Source organism: Cyprinus carpio, chromosome A5 (assembly GCF_018340385.1).
Source record: "Cyprinus carpio isolate SPL01 chromosome A5, ASM1834038v1, whole genome shotgun sequence".
NCBI classification, from domain to species: Eukaryota; Metazoa; Chordata; class Actinopteri; order Cypriniformes; family Cyprinidae; genus Cyprinus; species Cyprinus carpio.
The window spans coordinates 9,704,976-9,718,775 of record NC_056576.1 but is presented as its reverse complement, the minus strand read 5'-3'; the positions used below and the strand labels follow the sequence as shown (position 1 = coordinate 9,718,775).

Genomic DNA, 13,800 nt, shown 5'->3' with positions numbered 1-13,800 from the left:
TGCTGAAACAGGAAATGTGAATAGAGACAAAGTCGACTGCATTTTGGTAGAGTGCTGAAAGGTGTTTCACTCAAAAGGCAGCATATCCTCAAGGTTCTGCGTTTATCAATAAGACTCACCCTCTTCCATATCTTAATTTTAATTGAGAATAACCCCTGGTAGACATTCCATCAAGGGCAGAACCTCCACACAAGGTTTGCACGTAAATCCTATGAAGTGATGCAAGTAACCGGGCTATTTCTTTCTATATGTAACGATAAATGCTATTTATGTAATCTTTTTTATTATTATTATTTTAAAAAGTGCAGCATTGAAATGGCAATCAGGAAATTTTCCACAAATTCCTTTTTTTTTAAGAGTTATTTTTTATTTATTTATTAGTTTTATTCTATTTGTGTGTGTGTGTGTGTGTGTGTGTGTGTGTGTGTGTGTGTGTGTGTGTGTGTGTGTGTGTGTGTGTATGTGTGTGTGTGTGTGTGTGTGTTTCTGGATTCTGTTTTAATGGTTAAATTAAAATTTAGAGATTAAAAAGCATGTCTAATTAATTATTTTTTATGTTACTCTTGCCCCCAATCTCACAGCCAAAATTAAATATTATCTTTAAAATTGTATATTTATTAAAATGATATTTTTAAACTCTCTCAAATGAAAATTTTGTGACCAAAAATCAATTCTAATCTATTGAAATTATGATTTTTATACAAATGAATAGCAATTAATTAAAAGTTCAACAAAGATTACATTTTTAGGACCCTATGAATTCTTTCCCCTCAAATTCCATTTTATTTTTCACAAATTCCATGTTTTCCTGTTTAATTACATTTTAATGTCTAATCAATTGGATTTTTAACACTTTTAAAACAAGTTGATTTATTACAAGTTTTATAATACCTGACCCTGTGAAATGTTTTGTTTTTCAGAAATTCTGTGCTTTTCTTATATTATTTTTGGATTTATGATTTAATTTAGATTTTTTTATCAAAAATGAAGACATAAATCATTAACAATTTAATAATTTTAAGAGCATGCAGGCTTCATTTTTCAATAGCACGTTTTTTGCTTGCATTTTGCGTTGTTTTCATGATTTGATTAAAAGTACAGCCCTTTTGATATCCAAAATGTGCTAAATTCTTTGAGTCTGTCTTCGTTTTCCACATCGTAGGAATCATAGGCTCTACTACTAATAGGTGTGATCTCCATAAATACTCAGTATTCCCAGCCGATAACCGATTGAAACGTGACAGTGCAGAAATACAAATCAAAACCTGCTTATTGTGTCAAATTAACCTTTAAAGGTGCTCCATATGCCGTGGAAATTGCATGCTTCACCATGCGGCTTGGCATGATGGAGATTGTTTTTGTTATAATATGAAGGGTTTTGTAGATTCGTCTCTATGTGGTCTCCTGGGTCCTGCTGTGGACTGGTGTCCATTATCCATTCGATTCGCCTCCCAGAGTAAATCCTCATCCAAACAGATTCTAAATGATATCTATGCTTCCTCTGTTCCCAGTGCCTGCACTCAAGGCTTTTATTTGTGAATCTGAGGGGCCTCTGGGGCAAGAGGCTTTTATTTAAGTAGCCTGTGCCACTCAGAACTATAATGAAGATTTTCATTATGATTACATGAGAGGAAGCACTGCCCATAATTGAGTGTCACAATTGCAGTTGCATGTTTAGTTTAAGAGGTATGAAAGGCTCCGTACTTAACTGAAGTTGCTCTAAACATTCTAGAAAGGCCCCTCCTCATTCAGATCTGCTGCAGTTTACTGTACTACATGCAGGGTCCACCGATACGGTTTAAGATGAAGTATAATTGGTTATGTGCTTTTCTAAAGAATTATTTAGAAAGAGGTGTCACAAACAGGTTAAAATACCCTTTTCTTTTAAATTAGGTTAATCCTTCGGCTTTGGCAAAGGCAAGATGCTTATCTCTACATATATTTCGTGACGGAGTATTTTAAGATGAGGATGCAGACAGACAGATCCATTTAAGTGTTAAAATGCAGAGACGACCGTAATCCATTGAATCTACTGAAATTAGAATATACAGGATTATCTGAGGGTTGTTGTTTTACTTCCTGCTGGTGCAACTCTAATGTTTTAATCATAACCTAATACATGCATATCTGTCTATCTGTCTGTCAGGCATTTTATTGCCTGTAAATTTAAATTCATAACTTTATATTTCTTAATAAACCATTTATTTCACATATATTTCAAATGATAGCAAAAATGAAACGATTTAAATATAATATTATTAATATCATTATTATATTATTATTAATCTATCCATCTGTCTGTCTCTCTCTGTCTGCAATTTAATGCCTATATTTTTCAGTTGATAACTTCATATTTTTTAATAAACCATTTATCTCACATATATAAAACCATAAATTTCAACTAATAACAAAAAAGAAACAAAAATGTTATGTATTATTATTATGTGATGCACATACTATATTTTACTTATTGAAGATATTATAGATTTTAAATGTAAATTATTCACTCTTTTTACTTCCAAAAGTGTTTGATTGTAAAATTAAATGTATTATCCTGTTAAATTGAATATAATTTTATGTATCTAATGGTAAGGTAACACGCATCTTTACATCACTTTACATTTTCAGTTTAAATTAAAAACATATACACTGTTTTTTGCTTTCTGGCAAAAAATAGTTGTGTACTTAATTGTGTACTTTTTTTTTTACCTTTACTGTATTTGTAGCATCCCGTGTGAATGGTAACAACATGCATTCGGTAATGTGTCTCACTTTAAAGTGTTAGAAAAAGTCATCAAAATAATGTAGTAGGCTACAGCACATAAGTCCATTAGAGAATGAGAAATGCTTCACTCAGTCTGATTATGATATTCCGGCCCCGTTCCCATACAGGACAGGGGAGGTTGGGGCGGAGACCTGTTTTAACTGCTTTTGTGAGCCACCGGTCCGCCTCATCGCTTTACCGATTCCCATCAGGAGGCAGTATATCCTCCAGTGCAGTGTGTGTGGCGTACTGAAGCTGAGCACCTTTGTCTCTCTCACAGAGCTTCACATTAACAGGGTGCGCGGGGTTCAAGTTGCTGAGACGGAAGGGAACCGCTTTGAAGAAGTGAATCTGGACGGGTTTAACACACCCTCCCTCTCTAGAACTTACAAAGGGAGTGAACGGAGAGAGTTCCGCTGCGTAAACCGACACCGACGATCGCGCCGCTCGCTCGCTCCTAGCCGTCAAGAAGGAAAGCATGCGGGAAAACACAAGGAGCTGAGTCTTTCTTTGGAAAATGTGGGATTTTTTGGCCTCGTGTTGAAATGGTGCTCTTATAAGACTAAGCGCTGTGTGCGTTTTCATGCGTTTTTGGACGCGCTGTCAGCCTGTGAGCGTTACGCACTGACTCGCCTGAGGTAAGTTTGACGCCTCCAATACAAACACAACTGGATTATTGCAGTGTTATATTATTGCATGTCTTTATATGTTCTGTTATAAAGTGACGTCACAACGTAACATAGGATAATTAGTGTTTTTTAAAATGCCGTTTATTGTAAAAGCGATGGGGGTGGAAAGGATATTTGATACCGTCAGTCAGTCATTCAGTCGGCGGAGCTCCAACTGTTGCCATATTGTTTAGATAAGTTTAAAATCCTAACTAAAGACGACTGGAATAAATGTAAATGGGAGTTTGTGTCACTTTGGCTAATATAACTTGACGCAAACGCAGTGCGGTTTTAATTGCACTCACATCGCAACGTGCAATCAAATTAGACACTAAAATCTTTATGTGCCAGATTGAGTGAGTGAATAACGCTGACGGTGTATTGTGTAAGTTATGGGATTTTATATATTTGAAGCACAACATCAGCACTTTTTTCTTAGAGCAATTACATCGTTCCTGCCACGTTCACAGGACAATAAAACGGTTATCTCTGAGGGAATATTGACTGAAAAAAATCACACTGATGAACAGTGATAGTAGCCTACTATGTGACGAACGTATTCTGCTGAAATTATACGTGAAAGTGATGTTCAAAATCATACAGTCATGCTGGAGATTTACCACCAGCAGATGTTTTTGTGCTGTGACACAAGCAGAGCGCGTTTTCCATCTTTTCCTTCTTGTGACTGGTCGTCTATAATGGAATAAGTGCGCACTGCATACTGGAGATTACAGTAATTACAGCATGGAGTGGACACTGGTGTTTAAAGGCTGGGCGCTCGTTCAGGAAGAGAAATTGTCAAAGGGACAGTTAACCTAAGAATAAAAAAAAATACTGTCATTATTTTCTCACCTTCATGTCTTTCCAAGCATTTACAGCTTACTTTCCACTGTGGAGCTCAAAAGGAGACATTTTGGAGAATGTTTTGTTTACGGGTTTTTACATGTTTTTTTAATCTGTGGAGCTCAAAAGGAGACATTTTGGAGAATGTCTTGATTATTGATAGAAGTTGTACAGTACCTTAACAAAAATTGAAGTTGTTATTCAGTGATCTTACCCTCTCTTGAGTTGTTAACAGCAGGTTGGTTGTTTGGTTTGGTTAGTGGAACTTGAGAATCAGATCTGATTTGTAAACAAATCATTTAGATCAAGTTTGTGAGCTGAGTCAAACTTAAATAAATGATTTATTCATGAACCGGTCATAGCTAGCTCTTTTGTGTACATGTCAAAGAGCATTAGGATGGATGTAAGAACTTTTTTAAGCTTAAAATTTGTCCCATTGGTCAGATAAAGCTATTGTGTTGTTCAGAAGACTTTGAAAGGACAACTTTTGTGATACTTTTGTGGTGATTTTGTGTTCTTCTTGGGGCTTTACCTCTTTACTTACCATTTATTATTGCATGAACACATCATTTGTAGAGGTTTGGATTTATGGTGAGTAAATGATTACAAAATATAAATTTTGGGGTGAACTATCCCTAAAACATACAGAGTTTTAAGGTGAATTGTGTTTGCTGATTTTGTGAGGGATCGTATATTGTATATTCATAATTGGTCCAAATCAATTTTTATCTTAATAAAAACCCTAAAATAACAAAAAGTGTATATACAGGTTGAAAAAATGTATGCAAATAGGATTTTATAGCTTGTGTGTGTGTGTGTGTGTGTGTGTGTGTGTGTGTGTGTGTGTGTGTGTGTGTGTGTGTGTGTGTGTGTGAAATAGTGAGGTAAGTGTGTATCATCACATCCAAGAACAATCGATTGGCCATTATAATATAGTGATTCATGCAATGTCTGTAAGCATAGAGGAGACTGTAAGCTTCTAACAAAGCTCCTTATTATTGTGACGTGGGGCTGTCATACGCTCTCGTCATTGTCTGTAATGAACAGTGGAGGCAGAAGAGAGCGGTAACTGTATATTCGTGCTCCATTCATGTTTGTTTCCAGCCTGTCCTGGACTGTGTTACCGCATTAAATGCAGTTGGCAGGGAATAGCTTGCTGGGGGCCCATAACACCCCTTCAGCCCAGATGTTCCTCAAACCCATTGAGAGTCAAATTGGGCTCCTGGAGGGAAGATCTTCTCATTGTTGTACCACAATGGACTTACATCCTTCCTTAGTCAATATAGTACCTAAAACTCAGTCACACACACACACTCACAGACACAGATTCCCTTTAAAGCCGTAGTACATTAACATGAGAGATTCACAAGGACAGGGAAAGCTGTTTGTAGTCTTATCATCCAGTGTTTAATCTGAAATGTCTGAAAAACTGAAAGATTTTTTTATCAGACTCTTTAAAGAGAGGTCAGTTAATGTAAAAACGTTCTTCATGGGGTAACACCTAAATTAACCCATTTGATTCAGTTCAAAGAAATGATTATACACAACTGAATAAACCAGGTTACTCAAATGTGAGAATTTAAAGGCTCAAATCAGGTAGAAATATGTCTTTTCAGCTGCACATGTTCACTTTTATAGTGTTTATATTCCAAAATGAGTGCTATCCTTCAGCTTTAAAAGCTGTTTGACTAGATCCAAGCCACAATTTTACTTTTTATGCAGCTGTAAAGATACATTCATGGTAAAATGTCAGGTATAAACCATCCATATTAATTGGATCATTGGAACCGCTCTCATAATTCCCAGTTCAAAAATGTATTATAATGTCAACAGCATGTGCACAGAGCAATCAGAAGTACCTGTAAGGAATTCGAAATCCTCTTTTCTAAGCCGTCCTGAGCGTTCTCTATCAACCCCTGCAGGAACTCATATCACATGAATGAATTATAGGATTACATCCCTGACATCACGAAGCAAATGTTCTGGCCTTGGGTCTTGTTATCGTGCGGTTTTGCGGACACTGTTGCACAATTAGCACATGCAGCTAACCAACGTGACGTGTCCCTGAACCGCTTCTACGCCGAATGAATAGAAATCAATTGGCGAACGGGATGCCGCGCCTTGCGTAACACCTTCCGTCCTCTGGTTTATTGTAAAGTTTGTTCCCTAGTGAAGCCCGTACAAGGGTTATTTGTCGTCCTTTCTCTGCTGGGAGTTGATGTGTGGTGGCCGTGCGTATTGACCGCGACCCCTTCGACTAGAACCCTCATTATTCTCTATCAGTGTGTGCTCCTATATGCCATTTCCTCTCTGCCTCTAGTTAGGCTAGTCTCTCTGTTTTCTGGCTTCCACCCATATTAGTAATGAGCGCAATGGTACTCCAAGAGTGTGTGGGTCTCGGGAGAGATGTGTAAAAGTGGAGGGGGGTCATGCAGTCAAGGCGAGTCCGTGGTCTGGAGTGGACGCAGGCGGACGGTTCGTCTGCTGAGATGGATGAGTTAAAACAGCAGGGGCTGGGGATGGACATGGGTGATGTTTAGATAAGGGGATGGGGAAGAGTGTTTTAAGAGCAGCACTACAAATAGAGAAGAGATTGCATGTGTGTTTGTGAGTGTGTGTGTAGATGGAAGGGCAGCTTGTGTGCATTTGTGTTAAGGGTAGTGCTTTTTTCCACCATCCCCCAGTGTGTTTACACAAATTGGAACGATGTGATGCTGCTTGTGTGTGTGTGTGTGTTTGACGGTGTGTGCGCAGCTGTGGGCCAGAGGTGGAAAAACACGTCCGCACAGAGCTGTGAAAGTGATACAGACTTGCCAGTTTCAGAAAAATCACATTTCAAAAGATAAACACATTTAAAAGGATAGTTCAGCCAAAAAATTTAATTCTGTTATTGTTTACTTTTTCATGTAATTTCAAACCTGTAAAACCTACTTTTTTAGAAAGGAAAGTGTTTTTTTTGTTAGTTTTTTTATATTGTATTATTTTGTTTTTTAATTATTTTTTTATTTTTAATTTTGTTTTTTCTTTTGACAGTTTCAGAAAAAATGCTTATTTTATTTAGGTTTTTAACACACACATATACTTTTTCATAATGATTTTTAAGCTGCAGACCAGTAAAATATTTTTTTGTCCATACAATGGAAGTCAATGGGGTCCAGTGATGTTTTGGACCCCATTGACTTCCATTGTACAGACAGAAACAGTCTTCAAAACATCTTTGTTTGTATCCACACAGGTTTGGACTGGCATTAGAGTTAATATATGATGGCAGAATTATAATTTTTTATGAGCTATTTCTTTAATACATATAATGTAGCTTACTCGGCCATGAATGGTGTTTTCGGTAGCATTCCCTCACCTCGTTTTGCTTCCTCCGCCCCTGGAGCTCATTTTCTTGGTGCTGAGATGGATCCATCAGGCCAGTTTTGCGTATCTTTTACGAGCTCCATGTGGAGGCCTCGCAGAGGGGAAAGGTGGAGAGTGTAGGCCCTCTCGTTTGCTAGCAAATGACCAGTATCGACCATCTGCTATTTCAGTGTCCTTCCCTGCAGGCTCTGCCAGTGATTTTTTCAAGCTGTGCATTTGTTGTATATGTATGAATGCAACTTTATGCATTTGTATTTGTGTGGCTTTTCATCTAGTCCTTCCTAAAATTAGGGTCAGATCTCTGTTTTTCGCAATTCAAAGCTTGGCAGCCACAGGTAGGAGCTGAATTGCATTAAAAGTGCCGGTCAATGATTTCCTATTGTGTGAGCCATTTCCAAATGTCCTTTTGGAAAGTGTGTTTACAGAAATGTTATTTAGAAGTGCAATCACATGTCTGTGCTTTTTTGCTTTGAGCAAGTGCAGCTTTCCTCCTCCCTTGCTGCTCTTTTCTGTCTTTCGTGCTCTTCTGCTCGTGTGTTCCTAACAGATGTTTGCCCTAATGCATCTCGGGCTCAGGCTGTTTACTGATCTCACATCTGATTTGGGTGCTTCATATCTCCCTTTGTCCAAAATAAATGGGTGTTTTTTCTCCCCAAAAGCCAAATGTATTTGCTTAAGTGTATTTTTGCACACAATGGAGTTGGAACGGTGAAATCTCAGGCCTGTTTAAGGGAGTCTTTGGCACTGATTTCAGCTTGGGCTGTAATGTGAGCATTGCAATATTTAAAGCCCATCTGCACCAATAAGCAGTTGAGGGGGTGTTCAAGCTTTATGTTTGTGTTATTAGTGATTCTAGGATTTGTACAAACCTGTAAGCCTAAGCAGTAAACTTAAGTGCGTAACTTGTGCCACACCATTCGTGCTATACGGACATTAGGGCTGCACGATTAATCAAAATAAAACCAAAATTGAGATACGGCTTAGTGCGATTATTAAAGCGAAGACTGTGATTATAAAATACATGTGCTGCATGTTTCAGTCTGAAGTATAGCACTGTCTTACACGAGCAGCTCGTTATCTCCTGGTGTTTGCAGCGGCTCGATTCACAATAAATGCTGCTCAACATGAACTACATCTCTACATCTGCACTGAGTATTATCGCTTTAATGTGCATCTGGGAACACAACATGCACCAACCATCTTCCCATGTGTAATGAGCAGCAGTTATCAACAAAAAAGAATTTTTAAGGGTTTCTTATATATGTATATATATTATCACAAGATTTTGGCTAAGCACACCAAACTTGTTTTATTTTTTTTAAACCAATTTCACAATTGATGAAATTTAATCTGAAAAATGGCACATTTTGCAAATTGCAAAAATTGCGAAAGATTATTGGCTATATTGTGCAGCTGTAACAGACATGAATGATGTGCCTTGAGATGTACTTTTTAAAGGGATAGATTACCCAAAAATGTGAATTGAATCATTTACTCACCCTCATGTCATTGAGGGACATATCAGTGTTTTCTGTCTGTATAGTAAGTCAGTGGAGTCCAATGTTGTTTCGTTCAAGCAATTAAATTAGATTTCTTTGTAAACTTATATTGAATAAGGGACTTCAAGGGGATACATCCCCTTTTTTGACTCTTGACCGTAAGAAACCACAAAACAACACCCTAGCATCCTATCAGAATGTCTTAGCAGTTGCAGCTTTCAACCACACACAAGCGATTCGTGTTGTATCGCCGATGAATGTTTTGGGCAAGCACCACTTAAAATTTCTTCAGAAAAACTGGCAGTCTAACTCATTTTGGCATTGTGTCGCCTATAATGCCTTCCCGTGTGACTTAAAGATTGAACCATTAGCAGCAGGAAACACCAGAGGAACAAACATTCAAGCACTCCAGCTTTCACACACACAATAAAAGTGGCTGTGTGTTGCCATTTGGGCAGAAACACAGCCAGGGAAAGGCTCCACAGCTGGGCTCGGCCCCCTTCCCTTAACCCTCCCCCCTTCCCTTGGGAGATATGTCTGCATAAACCTCCCCACACAGGCCCGGACCACCCCAACACCACTCCCTCCTGGTGTAAGGCAGATTTCTGTGCCCGTTTCTACAGCTTTATCCCCAAAGCAGATCCCCCCAGATGTGCAAGACCTACAGGATGGAGTAACAATAGCGAGGCTGTTGGACCATGAGACCCTGGCGAGGCAGTGTGTGCGAACGCTTAGCCCCTCACCCTCCCCCATCTTCTGCTGGACAACCTTTAACCCTTGTTCGCTACATGCTGCACACCTCCTGCTGCGCCTCTTACACGCTGCTACACTAGCTCTGTCACTCAGAAAGACAGAGACTAATGCAGACAGAGAGAGCAGAGAGCTCATATAAAATACCAAGAAAAAGAGATCAAATGCAAATGCTACTGATGGACAGTAGTAATGCATCTGCAAAATTCATATTTGAGCCGCACACCCTCAGAAACCATTTCGATAATCATATTCACATAAGTTGTCTGTGCAGTAGAGGATTCTTAAAGCAATAGTTCAGCCAGAAATGAACCAAATCTGTCATTATTTATTCACCCTCATGTTGTTCCAGACTTGTATGACTTTATTCTTTGATGGAACAGAATACTTTTATAGTGCTTTTTTCATTTTGGAGTTTGACAGGCCCCGGTCCTTATTCAAAATAACTGTATGGAAAAGAGTGGCCAGGATATTGATCATAAAGTCATGTGTTGTGTTTGGAATGATATGAGAATGAGTAAATGATGACATGATTTTTATTTTTGGGTGAACTATTGCTTTATTTAATTCTGTCTTGTTTTATTTATTTTATTAGATTTTAGAATGTTTTATTTATTTATTTTTTGTTTGTTTCTCTAATATCTTATTTTAAAATTTAATTTTGTTAATGCTTTTATTGTTATAATTTATATTGTTTATTTTTATAAAATATAATATAATTTTTCTCCCTATTTTTCATATTGAAGCTATAGCAATATGGCTGTTAAAGTAAATTTTATTTTATTTTTTATGATAATTTTTATTTTTGGGTGAACTATTCCTTTATTAATGCAATGTTTTGTTTTTCTAATATTTTATTTTTCTTATGTTTTTATTTTATTATTAAAAATTTTCCTCCCTCTTTTTCATATTGATGCTTTGGTAATATAGTATGTAAAGTACTTTAAATGGAAATTGAGAAAGAGAGATTTTCTTTCCAGAAGAGGCAAGAGAGAAGGGAAGATAGAGGAGCAAAGCATGGGAGCACCATAAACACTGGACCTGAGAAACAGAGATAACGGCCAACCAGCAGACAGCAAATACAGCATCAATCTCCTCAGTCACTCCTTCTCTTTCTGCTCCTCTCTCCATCTCTTTTCCCTCCAGTGAGTCTTTTTTCTCCTGGATCCTCATGCCGAGTGCTCCTGTGTGTTTGTAATAGACCCTTTCCACGTGCTGCCTGCTCCTCCTCACTTTTCCTTTGCCTTGCTCTTACTCTCACTCTCTCTCTCTCTCACCTCTCCAGCACACATGGAACAGTTTTTCTGGGAGCTTATTTTTTGCGCCTATTAAGCGAAGTTTCTTCTTACAAAAAAAAGGCAGCCATAGAGAGAAAAACTCTTTTTATTATGATTGTATAGCAGCAATGCAAAACAGACGAAGAAATTGAGAAAGGGAAACAGAGGCAGAGAAAAAACCCCTGGTAAACCGTGGCTCCACGCATAAAAAAATCAATAAAGCATCCCTTTAAAAGAGGTTGACGTATAATGGAGAAAGACGGGGTGGAGAAACAGACCTGGTCCCATGGATACCTTTCTGCCCTTTCTCTTTTTCCTCCATTCCACACCATCCATGTTGTGAACGAGCGACACAAAGCAACAAAACTGCATCACTGCCATTGCTACATCACGAATGTGTGTTTGCGGTGAAGGTCTCTTGTTCATTATAATGGGAGCATTATATTTGTTGTGTCACAATACAAGCGGTGTCAAGAACATCTGTAATTCCTATCCGTTTGCATTCCCATGCATCTCAGTGGCAGTTGCTCAGCTGGTCTCCAACCTCCAGCTGTTGTAAACTTGGCATATGCATGCAGGATGTCTAAAAGATGCTGTGAGAATTGGACACAAGGTGGCACGCTCATGAAATATATATAGATATATATAGTACATTATAATATTGTGATGCCAAATTTTTTTTTTATTTAAAGGGACTGATTTTAGATTTTAGTGATTTATTTTTATTTTAATCAACCCTCACCTGTATAGAGAGCTCTACTTATAATGGATTGCGGTCTAGTTTTGTTTTGCTTGCTTGCAGTGTAGACTGTGTCATTTATTATAATGCGATCTAGTTTTCCCCCACTCACTTGATTATAATGTGAGTTTTGTTGCGTCGCATCATGCCACATGCTGAAAGAGTGCGCTACGGCAACACAGCATGACATTACCTCTCTGTCTTTCTCTCTCTCTGTCTGCCCATCCAGCATTCTGATGCTGTTATTGAATGTGTGCCGATTAAATTCACACAATCCACACACCCACTCCTCTCCCTCGGGGAGCTTTTATTTAATTAATAACGCAGGCTTACCATTAAAACACTTGTTGTGTGTGTAGGTGTGTGTCTGACAGAGTGAGTCTCATGGCTGTTGTGGTTGTGATTGCTGTGTGACGCTGTGTGTGCATTTGTATTGTTGTCTTGGTGGGGTTCCCCTCCCTGCATTAACAAAGCATTATTGTGTGCGTGGTTATTGTGGTGGGTTAAGCTGTGCTTAGGGCTGTCATGGGTAATTTGCAGCGCTTCATTCCATTAGTCTGTACCTGGAGATTCAGGATTGGCTTACATATTAGTGCTGGATTGTATATCATATATATGATGTGCATTGATCGTTCGGATCATGTGTCCTAGAGTATTGATGGAATGTAACTGCCGGTGTTTCTGTAGGGATGCTACTATTTTAAGGGATGTGCAATAAATTGGTTAACCTATAGAAGCTGGTCGACATCTGAAAGATAAATTACCATTCAAAAGTTTGTGGTCGGATGCTTTTGAATGAAGTCTCTTATGCTCATCAAGCCATGCATTTATTTGATCAAAAATACAGTAAAAATAGCGTGATATTAAAATATCTTAATAATAACTTTTAAATATTTGAAAATGTGATACATTTATTTATTTGAAATAGAAATCTTTTGTAACATTGTAAATGTATTTACAGCCACTTCTTATCAATTTAATGTGTCTTTGCTGAATTAAAGTATTAATTTCTTTCAAACAGTTCTGTTACATTGCATTCTTGTGAGTTATTTTTGTTATGTTGTTTTAAATGGTTAATTGTTCTAATAATGGACGGCTGCTTATCTCATTTATAATGTTTAGCCTACATTTAAATATTTAACATTTAAATGTACTTATTTGATTTGAGTTATTTATATGAAAATAAACTGAATGTGGCATGATACAAAAGACAATTAGTACAACTGTGTACAGTATGAAATTATTTTTCATGTTTTGTATTAAATTATTGGTGAATGTTTTATAAGAAAATACTATTTTAGCCTTTCTACTTCAACATTTCATGTTTAATTCAATCATGTTACATGCCATAACCCACTGAATTTTTGACATTTAATAGTAATTGTGAAAATTGATGCGTCACCTTTTTTCAGTGTAGAAAAACTGGTATCCTGGGACTCATTTGACAAATTTGAAGTTTACTACTAATAATAATATTTGATGCGTCACCTTTTTTTCGGTTTAGAAAAACTTGTATCATTTGTCTTGTCAGAGATTTAGTTTGGAGAATGACTCATTTTGGATGTTGGTTTGAGCTTGTGTGTGTATTTCTGGCTTCACTTGATACTCGTGTAATCAAGGATGCTGCACAGGTGGCCTGCATCCTCTCAGGAGGAGACCTGATGTGCTCTCCACCTCTCTGCTGCTTTTTCTATTTCTTTTGTTTTTTACTACAAGGCGCTGACCCCAGGCCAGCCAGGTGGCATTCTCCTTCCCATCTTTCCCTTCTCTCTCATCTCACTTTTGTGTCTTCATGGCCGTCTGAATTTTCATTTTTATTCTGCCTCTTAACAGAAAATATATTCTCATTTGAAAGGGCCGACTCGCCTGTAACCGAATCACTTCACACCTTGAA

General features: G+C 37.7%; 1 protein-coding gene across 3 annotated transcripts in view; it reads left to right on the top strand.

Moving 5' to 3' along the window:
- Positions 1 to 2,947: 2,947 nt before the first annotated feature.
- sema4c (sema domain, immunoglobulin domain (Ig), transmembrane domain (TM) and short cytoplasmic domain, (semaphorin) 4C) overlaps positions 2,948 to 13,800 on the top strand; it is a 56,357-nt gene continuing 45,504 nt past the window's right edge. For 2 of the 3 annotated variants that reach the window (XM_042753386.1, XM_042753379.1), the window contains exon 1: positions 2,949 to 3,402. The gene's annotated coding sequence lies outside the window, so the exon portion shown is untranslated. Of the gene's footprint in view, positions 3,403 to 13,800 lie in introns of all 3 variants that reach the window. The other variant, XM_042753370.1, reaches the window with a different exon arrangement.